Source organism: Pelobates fuscus, chromosome 4 (assembly GCF_036172605.1).
Source record: "Pelobates fuscus isolate aPelFus1 chromosome 4, aPelFus1.pri, whole genome shotgun sequence".
In the NCBI taxonomy this organism is placed as follows: domain Eukaryota; kingdom Metazoa; phylum Chordata; class Amphibia; order Anura; family Pelobatidae; genus Pelobates; species Pelobates fuscus.
Window position 1 is genome coordinate 319,428,191 of NC_086320.1, and position 13,068 is coordinate 319,441,258.

The window sequence follows — 13,068 nt, forward strand, 5'->3', positions numbered from 1 at the left end:
TGAGAATATGTGTTAACCCAGATAGCCATGGAGCCTATTCGTGGGATTAAAGAGTTTGGCTCCATGGCGATTAAACTGTATTTGTGTGGTCTGAGTGCCATTCACCTAATAATGTGCACTCAGACCTGAGCTATCTGGGGATGTGTGACAGGTCTGTGTTTTATGTATAAAGGGTAACTTTGTGTATTTTAAGGTGTTTCACTGTATTTTGTGTCCCATGTGTGTAATGGAGTTTTGCCTCTGTCCTAGGAGATAATTGAATTACTTCTCTAATTATCTCCAGGATAGAGGGAGGAGATCAAGATGCATTGTGGGAATGTTTTACTGCTGTGTGTCTGTAATTGGTTTATGTCTGTCCTTTGTTACAGTCTTCCATTTGGTCCCCTAGGGGAGTGTCCACCAGGTGGGAGACCTGCATAAATACTGGGCAGGTAGCCCTGTGTAAAGGAGTTCCTGCTTAACCCTCAAAGCAATGTGTCGTCTCGTTCTTTGGGGGAATTGGATTGTATGCTGACTGCCAGGAGTGTAAGCGGATTGTATGCTTTTCCTGTTCGGCTGATTCCAGGGTTCGTACAGTTTGGAGTTCGGGAGATTGGTGATTGCAGTAGCTGCTGGTCTATGGGAAAGGGGATTATCGCCTAAACGGTTTTTAACCCCTTGTCTGCTGAAACGGTCCGCAACAGCTGGCAAAAAGGATGGTTTAGCCTCCCTATGGTTCGCAAAGAACCCCTGTGGAAATCTCTGATCCCTAAGCGTGGGGCCATTTGGACCCCGAAAATGCGTCTCTTGCAGAAATGCCACCGATGCCCTGGCCGTCCACAAAGACCGCAGCAGGTTTGACCTCCGCTCTGCGGCATTCAGGCCCCTGACGTTGTTGGACCATCAGCACGAGATGTCCTTGGGCAGGCAGTCCTGAGGGTGCAGGCCGTGGTGGGGGGGTGTAGAAGGGTCAAGTGCCCATGCGGCTAGTGTCCAGCTGCCATTTCCCTCCCCACCTAAGATAGCCTATTCCCCCTAGGGCGAGGTGCTGGCCCACTTCCCGGCAGTACCCCAGTACCTTAGGGCCTGGCTGATGCCCGGCCCGCGCAGGCCTCGCAAGTCTGCTCATTCTTCCGCCCCTCCAGGGTCACCCCACATCCTGGGTGTCCGGGCGTCCTCCCTCCGTGGCGCTGTCTGGCAGCCTTCCTCCCTTGTGCCCTGCTGCGGTGCCAGCGGGGTTTCCAGTAGCCAGTTGCGAATGCGGAGGTTCGGCAGCCGTAGGGCTCTGGTGATCCTGGGTTCGTCCTCCGGCCAGCGGACCTGGAGCCAGGCGTTCCCCTGCTTCACCTGGAGACTGAAGGGGAACCCCCATCTGTAGGTGATCCCCCGTCTCGCAGGGTCGTGGTCAGCGGCCGAAGGGCGCGTCTGGCGTCTAATGTGAGGCTGGACAGGTCTTGGTAGAACGCCACCTCCGTGCCCCCGAACTGGAAGCTGTTGGAGCCTCTTGCTGCCGCCATGATCTTTTCTTTTAGGCTGTAGGAGTGTAGGCAGCACAGGACATCCCTGGGGCGGCCGTCCGCTCTCGGCAGCCCCAACGCTGTATCTCCGCTGGGCAGTTCCGGCCTAGGAGCTGCTGGAAAAGCATGGTGACCGTTTCTGACAGGGTAGACTCATCCGGCTCAGGGAGGCCGCGGATCCTGATGTTGTGGCGTCTGCTGCGGTTTTCCAGGTCTTCTACCTGTCTTCTGAGGGAAAGGAGCAGGTTTCCCTGGCAGGTAGTGGCCAGCTCAGCCGCCTGGTGCTGTGTGCGGCTCGCCTGGGCCTCTGTCTCTAGGGCTTCCACGCGGACCTCCACCGCCGACAAGTCGGTGTGCAGGGCCGCGATTTCCTCGCGAACGGCCGTCCGGAGATCCTGCAGGAGGCTATCAGCCTTCCTCAACATTTGACCTGAGATCACGCCCAGCTCCTGCCGGATCATTGCCAGGGTGTCCTCCTGTGTGTCTCCTGCGGTGGCGCTTCCCGTGCTTTCTCCCCCCGGTGAGTCAGGCGCTATGTTTCCCAACAGCCAGGGACCGCCGCGGGAGCCCAGGGTGGACACGTAATCATCCAGCGTGCCGGTTTGGCGGTGTGGGGACCCTCCCAGGGTGGCAGTCTTCCTGTTGCGGACCATTTTGGAGGGCTCCTTGAGAGAAGAGGTGCTGAGTTCTCGCTGTTTAAGGGCCGGGAGGTGAGGAGCTCTATCTCTAAGCGTCCTTCACCATGCTCGGACCAGCCACGCCCCCTTGAACAACAATGAAATTGTTTGCAAGATGCTGTCAATACTTTATACCAAAATCTGGATACTTTTTTTTGCTCACAATATCAAATTGGGTTAGGTAATGTTAATTCAGAAAAAAAAATGATCTGGGTCTGGAGTTGAGAAAGCATTTTTAGGCTGTATTAGTGCATTTTTGGCATTTTTAATCAGCATAAATAGGTGTCTGAAAAGTTTGGAACCATTGTCTCTTTTTATATTAAAACTATATGACATAACTAATTATGTCTCACTGTTTAATCATGCTTTGCACTGATTCCTTGAAACGTGTCTGAAATGTAATAAGTATGACTTACCGACATGACATTGCTTAGAGGTTATTACTGCAGTTGTATTATCTCTCCTACACATCCACACAGCAGTTTATCATTTCTGAATTCAATAAAAGAACTAACACTCAATTAAAGGAACACTTCAATCACCATAACCACTACAGTATGCCCTGACACCCCCCTGTAACGAACTTACCTGCTCCAGACGCCTCGTTTCCCCTCTTGTCAGACCTCAAAGGGCGGAACTCTTCGCGCGGCCAGGCTGTCCCCCTCCACAGGTCGCGCGGACTGAAAGCTCCACGCAGCCGAAATGTCCTGAACATGGAATACACATACTTACCATTTGGTGATGGTGAACTGCTTCTCTGACGAGGACCAATCAGAATATGTGTTAGCGTATAAGAAGTTAATTTGGGCTTTTTTCAGTGCCCTATCAAGGTTTCTGCCTTGTTATACATTTAGTGCTTTTAATAAGTCTCTCTTGATATTCTGATATTGACCTTGGCTTGTATTTGACTTTGTGTATTTCTGGTATCCTGACCCAGCTTGTTATTTAGTTTATCCGTATTTCTATTTGCCTGACCTTGGCTATTACGGACTTTGTCTTTATCTTTTTTACATTAAGTCCGGCCATTCTAAGACTTGTTAATACGTCTATTTAGTACCTTTGTTCGTGGGATTCACCATTTCCTGCGGTATGACCCCGTGACACCTCCTAATATAAGTATTCACAGAGGAATAACCTCTCTTCTACACTGGACACTATGCTCTTGAAATCCACTACCCTGTCTTCTCTGCAGATAGGCTTGAGCGGGAATCTTTCTATACTTTTTGCTCCTTAATACCCAAATGTATGTGTTTCTATTGTATACTTTGCTTACTGCGTACTCGTTGGTTTTCTATTCTATACTCTGCTTGATTTACTGTATACTGACTGTTAAGTGCTACTTATACTGGCACAATTATATTTTCCTCTATCAATTCTTTTTATTTCATTTTTAAACTGTAAAATAAATAAAATATATGCAAATCCATTCACGCATGAAAATGAATACATATATAACAAGAATAATGGGACCAGAATAGAGCTAGACCTGTATAGATTTGAAATGTGACGTTCAGGGTTCGGCAGTGCAAACAATGCTTGCCAGGTGGAGCCAAGTGCTTGTATTGTATTCTGAAGTGTCCTCTTGTCAGTAGCGGGACAAGGACATTCTGAATACTATTTAAATCCTAGACATTGTTTTGAGACCATTTTATTTACATTCACACTGACTAAAGCACCAAGAACAGTTCTTCTCAATAAAAGTCATTATCAGAGGTTTCCTGTAAACATTTAAATGGTCCATCCATTGTAAGCACACTCTTCAAATGTCTACTTTTATATCCGTAGCATCAGAATGGATAAAGAATTGGAGTCAGATTTTAGGGCTTACAGATGTTCTATGGGGGTAAGGCCATAGAGATTAGTTCATTTTAATATAATGTTCAAATTAAATAGTGCCAGTGCTAAATGAGCTAAAGTGTATTTTAATAATCTATTTTAAGAACATTGGGAATATATTGAATGCAAAAGTAATGTGATAAAAAGCACAGTTCAAAAAGATGCAATTAAAGTGATAGTTAAACTAAACAATTAAAGCGATTGCTTGTATGTATATACTCACAATTCATATTAAATATCTGCTCTACACCAAATAAAAAGGAAATTAAAATGAAATGAAAATTAAACTTATTTTTATGTGTGTGTTGTTCCTTGGTCTGTATAATGTATACATTTTGGTCTCTACGGTAGCACCATTCCTGTAAAATACATGTCCCAGGTGTGCCCCCTTTTTATTTTTACTAAGGCAGAAACAACCACAATATAATTGACAAGCTCAGCCTGAGAAAATTTGGATATGAGTAAAAACTGAAGATATTTTTAGTTCCCGTGCCATTTTCACCACCCATCCTTTTGTACCCGCTCTCTTATCTTGATCAAGTCTCTATTAAAATGTCTGTTCCATTCTCTCTTCATGTGTCTTTAAGATGCATTTGGTCCTTTCTTTTCCTCTCTAGCAAAACAGCAGTCAGCCCCCCCAGGGAAGAGGTGCATGCTTGAATATTTTTAGCCTGAACACAATATGGTAGATTTGAAACTTTAATATCATCTCACAAGTTATTAGAAACCTGCAGTTCATATGTATGTGTATCACATGTTTTGAAGAAATGACGGGCAAGCTAAATTTACAGTTTTCCTGATTTTCAAATACATACAAAATGCAAGCAGATTGCTAGCAAATTTAGATTTATTTTAGTTCTATCCAGTGCTTTAATATGAAACGTATATCTAATTGTTAATAATACAAGCACTCTTACACTGAATTATCTTATATTTTAACGTAAGTAAATACATTCTCTGAGAAGATACTACCTTTGCGAGTATACGGCATTAACCCTGCTGTTTTGTTTCTAATCATTATTAATTGTCTCCATTGGTGGACAGTAATGTTCCCACTGCAGCAACATGCATCATGAGTTTGGGCACATCCTAATATATCAAAGGGGACAGGTGATATAATTTAGATGGTCACAGCTGGAAGTCAGACAGCCACCTACACGCAAGCAGTCTGTCAGATTCACTTCTATTGCACGCACCACAAAAGCACAGTATACTTAACACAATGTGAAACAAAAAAAAGGCGTTATAACAACTTTTTAATGCAATAATTTTAATTTAATACGGCCAGCTTCAAATCTCTGTAGTAATGTTTAGATTCTAAATTCCAGATTCTAAATAGTGAACTTCTCTCTAAAAATGGCATGGTTGGTTTTGTTTTTCATTAACGTTGTGTGATACATTCATCATCCATTTCCCCCCCATTTATTTTAGTATTATTTTCTAGTCTTATTTTGAGTGTCAAGCTACATTATCCTCACCCCCTGTATCCGGTGCTTCCCACTGGCCTACTTTTGCATCCCTGCTTATCGCTAGAAAGTTGAAGCTTATATGTATGCACACCGAAAATATAGAGCATGGATTGCAGTTTATGGAACTCCAGCCAAAACTATCAACAATTTCCATTGTATTCTACCAGTCAAAAGAACACTAACTGCCATAAGATTCATTTGTCAATGGTGGTCATTTCTATTGAATTTTCTGACAACCCTAGCTAACTAGTGCAATCTGACTATGTATACTCATTATTCCAAATAGCGATCGTTATTAGATTCACAGTACAGAACATCGTCCTTTCCAACTCTTGAGCATCTTCTTGCTCTGGAATCGCGACATGTACAGTTTACTGATTAAGGGCAAAACAGTGAAATTAGCCAAGGTGTCTACTAATACACTCTCACAAGAAAAACCACCACCTCTGTAGAGCCAATGTTATGGCAGCATTATTCACTGATCCCTTTAAAAAGCTTAATGTTAATTTCTTAACTGTTTCAGAGAGAGTGATATAGAAGGTATTGCAAGCTTCAGAAATGGACCCTATATCTCCTAACTACTTTTCATATTGTCTAAGCTTCTAGATCAATTTAAATATATATGTCACTTATTTTTGGATGTGTTAACACTGTCAGCAGGCAAATAGTTCAGGTTTTAAAACATGTGCCCTGATTTTAATCAGCCGGTTCCAGATTTTGAACTATCTGGGCAGCTCTGGCTGAAATCTAGCCCAAATTAAGACTTATTCTGAGCCTACTACAAAAAATCTAGACATTGTTAACTACTGTGAACAATGTGTGGATTTTGCAGTCTGAATAGCCCATACTGCACTAAATGGTTCTGCCCCATTTGATGCAGGGCCATTGGGACTTTCTAGTAGATCAACGTGTGCACATCAATTTTACTATCATAGCTGTAGCGTACACATTTGATATGACTATATTTTATCTAGAAGTCTGCTTAAAAACTTTCTAGAAAATTAGCTATGCTCCTAGTTGCTAATTATTCCCTTAAACTCCAGGAGCCTGTAGACTCTAAAGAGGCTTTATGTCTTTCCATCTTTACTATCCTTGCTTAGGAAATGAACTTTGTCTTGTGAGTTGGATCTCTTGTTATTTTAACAAATAGATCATTTAGGGCTGTTGATTATTATATTGCCGAGTGAAAATTCCACAAGGTGCGATGGAATGTGGACAGCCAGGTTCATAAGATAACCAAGGTTTGTAGGGACACTGAAGATGGAATAGGAACAGACAAAAACTCCACATGGGATACAAAGTATCAATTTTTAATTCATTAAAACGTAATCCAAAAAAAAGATCTAAAAAAAAAAAGATACTCACCTTTATAATTCCCTTCTTTAGAACTGTCTTGGAGGGATTTATGAGATAACTAGTAAGTTCCCATGAGCAGTTACATTCATTACTTAAACTGATAGCCTCCATACTATTATAAGTTTACACATAGCCAGGTCACTGTTTGGTGAATTAATCTGTACAGATCCGAAGTGCTGTGGTCCATGCTGTCAGGATTTCAGTTGACGTAGAATTGTGTCACACCTAAGACTAAGGGTAACGTCTAACCGGACCTTAGGATGGCCTTAGAATGGCCAGACTTAATGTACCTAAGAAAAGTCAATATACTAGCTGAGTTCAGGGACACAGATTGGGACACAGCGATAAGGGAAAGCCAATAATCAAGGATACCGGAAGTCAGGAAAGTCAAAACGAAGCCAAAGTCAACAACCAGAAACACACGATCAGGAACACATTCTCGGATAACCATTTAGGGGAAACCACGGCAGGGCAATGAGAAGAAGTAAAAATGTGTTTAAATAAGCCTCCTACAGATCTGATTGTACATAACCGGCCTTTGACTCCAGAACGTGCATGCGCGTCTTTTGCGTGACCGTGGGCTGACGTGGGGCTATAAAATGGCATGGACCCGCAGCGGCCGGCGTCCACCAACATCTAGCAGGAGTCAGGTATACTGGCGCATAGCTGCTGAGTGGTACTTTCGTTATTGTCAGGAAAGCAATTACTACCGCAGATACCACAAGGTGAGGATGAATATGTTACACATGCATGCACATTTCTTTCTTTCCTGGTCCAAGTTGTGCGTGCAGCATTCTCAAATGCTGGACAAAATTGATGTCAAGCAGCAGGAAGTGAGTACACTAGCTGTTTAAGTGATAACTCTGAAAGGCTATCTTAGAGCTGCATCAGATTTAACTAGTGTAAAGTTTTTTTATGGTGTGTTGAGTACCCTTTCCAAGGCCAGGTTGTTTGATGCTTGAATGAATTTGCAATTTAGTTAACTATGTAGTAATAATAGACGAGTTTGGTCACTTTTATAAGTACATACCTTGCAAGTCCCAGGTTGGCAGGCATAACTATGTATCCAGCCATTAATAGTTATAACACATGCAAATATATACATACAGTTGTGGTCAAAAGTTTGCATACCCTGGCAGAAATCGTGAATTTTTCGCATTGATTTTTAAAATATGACTGATTAAGCAAAAATAAATTATTTTATTGAAGAATAGTGATCATATGAAGCCATTTATTATCACATAGTTGTATGACTCCTTTTTAAATCATAATTATAACAAAAATCACCCAAATAGCCCTGATCAAAAGTTTACATACCCTTGAATGTTTGGCTTTGTTACAGACACACAAGGTGACATACACATGTTAAAATGGCAATTAAAGATTAACTTCACACACCTATGGCTTTTTAAATTGCAATTAGTGTCTGTGTATAAAGTTTTTTTTAGCTCTCACGTGGATGCACTGAGCAGGCTAGATACTGAGCCATGGGGAGCAGAAAATAACTGTCAAAAGACATGTGTAACAAGGTAATGGAACTTTATAAAGATGGAAAAGGATATAAAAAGATATCCAAAGCCTTGAAATTGTCAGTACTGTTCAATCCCTTATTAAGAAGTGGAAAATTCGGGGATCTCTTGATACCAAGCCAAGGCCAGGTAGACCAAGAAAGATTTCAGCCACAACTGCCAAAATAATTGTTTGGGATACAAAGAAAAACCCACAGGTAACCTCAGCAGAAATACAGGTTGCTCTGGAAAAAGATGGTGTGGTTGTTTCAATGAGCACAATACAACGATACTTGAACAAAAATTAGCTACATGGTCTAGTTGCCAGAAAGAAGCTTTTACTGCGCCAATGCCACAAACAAGCTTTGTTACAATGTGCCCGACAACACCTTGACATGCCCCACAGCTTTTTGCACACTGTAATTTGCAGTGACGAGACCAAAATAGAACTTTATAGTCACAACCATAAGCGCTATGTTTGGAGAGAGGTCAACAAGGCCTGTAGTGAAAAGAATACAATCCCCACTTTAAAGCATGATGGTGGCTCACTGATGTTTTGGGCGTGTGTGAGCTCTAAAAGCATGGGGAATCTTGTAAAAATTGATGGCAAGATGAATGCAGCATGTTATCAGAAAATACTGGCAGACAATTTGCATTCTTCTGCACGACGGCTGCGCATGGGATGCTCTTGGACTTTCCAGCATGACAATGATCCTAAGCACAAGGCCATGTTGACCCTTCAGTTGTTATAACAGAAAAAGATAAAGGTTCTGGAGCGGCCATCACAGTCTCCTGAGCTTAATATCATCAAGCCACTCTGGGGAGATCTCGAACGTGCGGCTCATGCAAGATGACCAATGACTTTGCATGACCTTGAGGCATGTTGCCAAGACGAATGAGCAGCTATACGACCTGCAAGAATTAGGGACCTCATAGGCAACTATTACAAAAGACTGCACGCTGTTATTGATGCTAAAGGGGGCAATACACCGTATTAAGATTTAAGGGTATACAGACTTTTGAACAAGGGTCATTTCCTTTTTTTTTTTTTTTTTCATGCTTTGTTTTATGATTGTGACATTCTGTTATAACCTACAGTTGAATGTGAATCCCATAAGAAATAAAAGAAATGTGTTTTGGCTGCTCACTCAAGTTTTCTTTAAAAATGGTACATATATTAGCAATTCTCCAAGGGTATGCAAATATTTAGCACAACTGTATGCATAAGTACAAAAACACACTAATTTCCTTGGCTTTTGGACATGTTTCCTTTTTAAATATCCTTCAGCTACTACTACCTACTGCTTGAGCATTCCACTGATAGTTCCCACAGAAATGTTTTATTTTTGCTTTGAATTATTTGACTTGTGTAGGGAACGTTAACCATATGTGCAAATCAAAAAGGCCTTATCATTCCATAGTTGCATTGTCTGGAGTGTTCTTCATTACAAAAATACAGATTGCAACTTTGTACTTCATTAACTCCAGTTCTGCTATAAGATCCTATTCTGTTTTAGAGAGGAACTGCCTTAAGTTCTTTAGCAGCATGCTCATTACCACTTTCAATACCAAATGTGCATAAATGTGTATAAAATCTCAACAGTATGTGGAGTTAATTAACTTAGAAGAACCTGTGGATGTTCATGTTGTTCTGATGTAAAACACAATGACATATTGGAATAAACGGATGCAATGTAAATTTTACCGGCATTGCTATGCATTATGCGTGCACTAGTGCTTCTAGTAGATCAATGGATTCACACCAATATTACTATCATAGCTTACACATTTATAATTAGTATATTTTATCTATAAATTTGATAGAATATTTACTAAAAAATGTATGACGTTTCACAGGACAGGTACACATCTGTGTAATATATACACAATACCAGGTCTCCTGGACCCTGAATGGGATTCATATTTTAATACGGATTAATCCCAGACTGGCCATACTATAACACAGTGCACTGCTGCCCTGCAGACTTGGTATCTTCAGGATTATTATTTAATAAAATGATGTATTTAATTCACTCTCCACCATGCAACTCATGGCATAGATAAAGAATAGAGGCCACTCTCTGGGCCTCCCCTCTTTTTTTGGAAGTGGGGAACCCAAAGTATCACTTTTTATTACAATTATTTATAATAATTTTTATTTTAATTTGAGAAACTCAATTAACAGTGTGAGAGAACTGCTCAGGTCTCTCTTATAACATACCAATGTCTCACAGACCTTGTATCTGTTTTTTTTTTTTAATCTTTTTGTTGTTATTATTTCTAGTTGGGAACAGCGGCAAAGTGTATCACTGACGGGCTTATGCCTGCTATTTCTCTAGCATTATGCTTTCCTAGCACTTTGTGAGGAAAATGTATCCACAGGCTGAGCTTAGTGACACCCAGAAGCCAGTGTGTGAGCCCTGATAATAGATATCACACATCTTTAAACTTACTTCCAAGCATCACTGATTTCAGCAGAGGCGGTTATTGTCTAGCAAATTGGTGCAGCCTATCAAATTGTTGAGTATGTGTTGACCATAATGGTAAGCTATAAACTAGACGTTTCTATACATTTGTGTTGTGGGTTTTCTGTGATACATACATGTATTAATTTATTCTATTTTCATTTTATCCTCGAGAGAGCCTATTTATTATCTGCCAGTCATCAGGAAGATTCAGTACATCCCTCAAAAAACCTTCCAGGGAAGAATACAATTATAGGTCCGTCAGATGGCTGTCAGGGTTTTTTACAAGACGTTATCTTACAGACTGTAAATATGTTTGGGTTAAGTGCCATCCATTTACAGATTTCATGTCAAGTCATTGACGAGAGCCATGGCAGTCAGCTTTTATTGAATGGTGCTCTTGAGTGGACAAAATGGTTTCCTTATCGATATCATAGCACATTATGTGAAGCATTTTCCTAAGGTATTCATGGTAGGAAAACCAGCTTATATATTTTACCCACCTAAAGAAAATGGTATTTAGACATTTTCTGTTGTTAAACATTATCCACCCAAAGCTATTGAATTTTGAAGGTCCATCCATGTTAAAAGTCAAGCAAGTACTGTTGTGGTCTTGACTTTGTGAATGAGTATGAATATTACTGATCATAGTCGGATGGCCATATCTCTTATAGTCTGTGCCTTCATTGCCTAATAAGAAATTCAGCACTACACACATCTGACTTTAGCAAAATTATATTTTCTCTTCTCCCCAACCTCCTATCTTCCTGGTTTTCATAGTTTATCTCAATTGTGTCAAAATGAGAAAAATAATATTGCAGAAAGTTGGGTTTTTTTTCTGACACATATATCTTTCCAACTCTCAGGAGTAACTTAAATTGTGTCTCAAGCATTACCCTTCTCTTAGACTTTTATATGAACTTTTGCAAGCTGACTGAAATATAAATCATAAAGCTTTAGGATAATACTTCCACTTGAAAATCCCGGAACGCACACTCTGCCAAGAATCTCAGTATTCACATAGACTTAGTATTTTTTGGTATATTAAATATTTGCTATTGTTTTTTTTTTTGTTGATTCAAGACTGTAACAGTGCCAACAGTGACTTCCGACTTTACACATATCTGTTTCTGAAAATAAACTAAATACAATTGTCAGGTCAGTGATAAGAATTTGTGTATTTGTGAATTTGTGTATGCAGTCAAACATCTTATTTTTAGACATATAATAGTTATTTAGAAAGTACCATGGATTAAACATCTAGTAGTACATTTCGTTATTGCTAATGTAGCTGGTGAGAGCCTTGTTGACTTATGATAATAAGTTGTGGTTGTGTCAGTGCCTGAATGTGCGGGTTAGTAGCCCGGGCTGAGTGCGTCTACTCCCCCTGTTGATAGGGGGCCATTCCACTTCTGCCTTCGTTCATCAGATATGTATTCAAGCTGCTTTTGCATGCTTCTGTGCGTTTGTTTCCTCCTGCAGGCTTGGTCAACTTTGTGAACTGTAATAACAATACTAATAACCGAACTTTGAGGGGTATCCCGTACCTCTGTCTACTTGAGTGTGGTAGCGTGAATGTCTGCCCACTTGTCGGTAGATGCCCTTTAGCTAAATCTGGACGACTTTCCCCCTCTCCCCCCATCTGCCGTGATCTGACCCGCATCTGTCGGGTTCCTCTAGTCTGTGGGCCATCTGATGTCCCCCCTTCGTTTTGTCTGTCCGACGTCCTCCTTGTTACCTCTCCCCTCCCCTCCCACATTAAGTGTATGAGCTGTTTGTGTACCCCTCTGGATTTAGCAATTTGATTATCCTACTCTTGGATTATGGGTGTGTTTGTCTCCCTTAGTCGATCCCCTGTCGGGAGGTTGTGTTGTGTCTCGGCATCCCCTCCCCTCCACGCGCATCCCGGGGCAGGGAAGGGGAAGAACCCAAAGGTAGGGAGGTCCCAGGGATAGGCCGGGGGGACAGGCCAGCTCCCCATCTCTGCCGCTCCGAGTCCGCCCCCGAGGGCCCCCGTCCCTCCGTGCCACTTGCCCCCGCCAGCCACCTCGTCCAGTGATACCACGTTTGGTGGTATCTTTGGGCCCTGTCTGCCTCTACCAGGATGAGCTCCTCAATTTCACGTATGTCTTCCACCCGTCTAATCCAGTCCCTTATGGTTGGGGTTGTTGTCTGTTTCCAGTGATTGGGGATTAGGCTGCGCGCCGCGTTGATCAGGTGTGGGAGCACTGTTTTTTTATATTTCGTGGGCGGTATTGCTG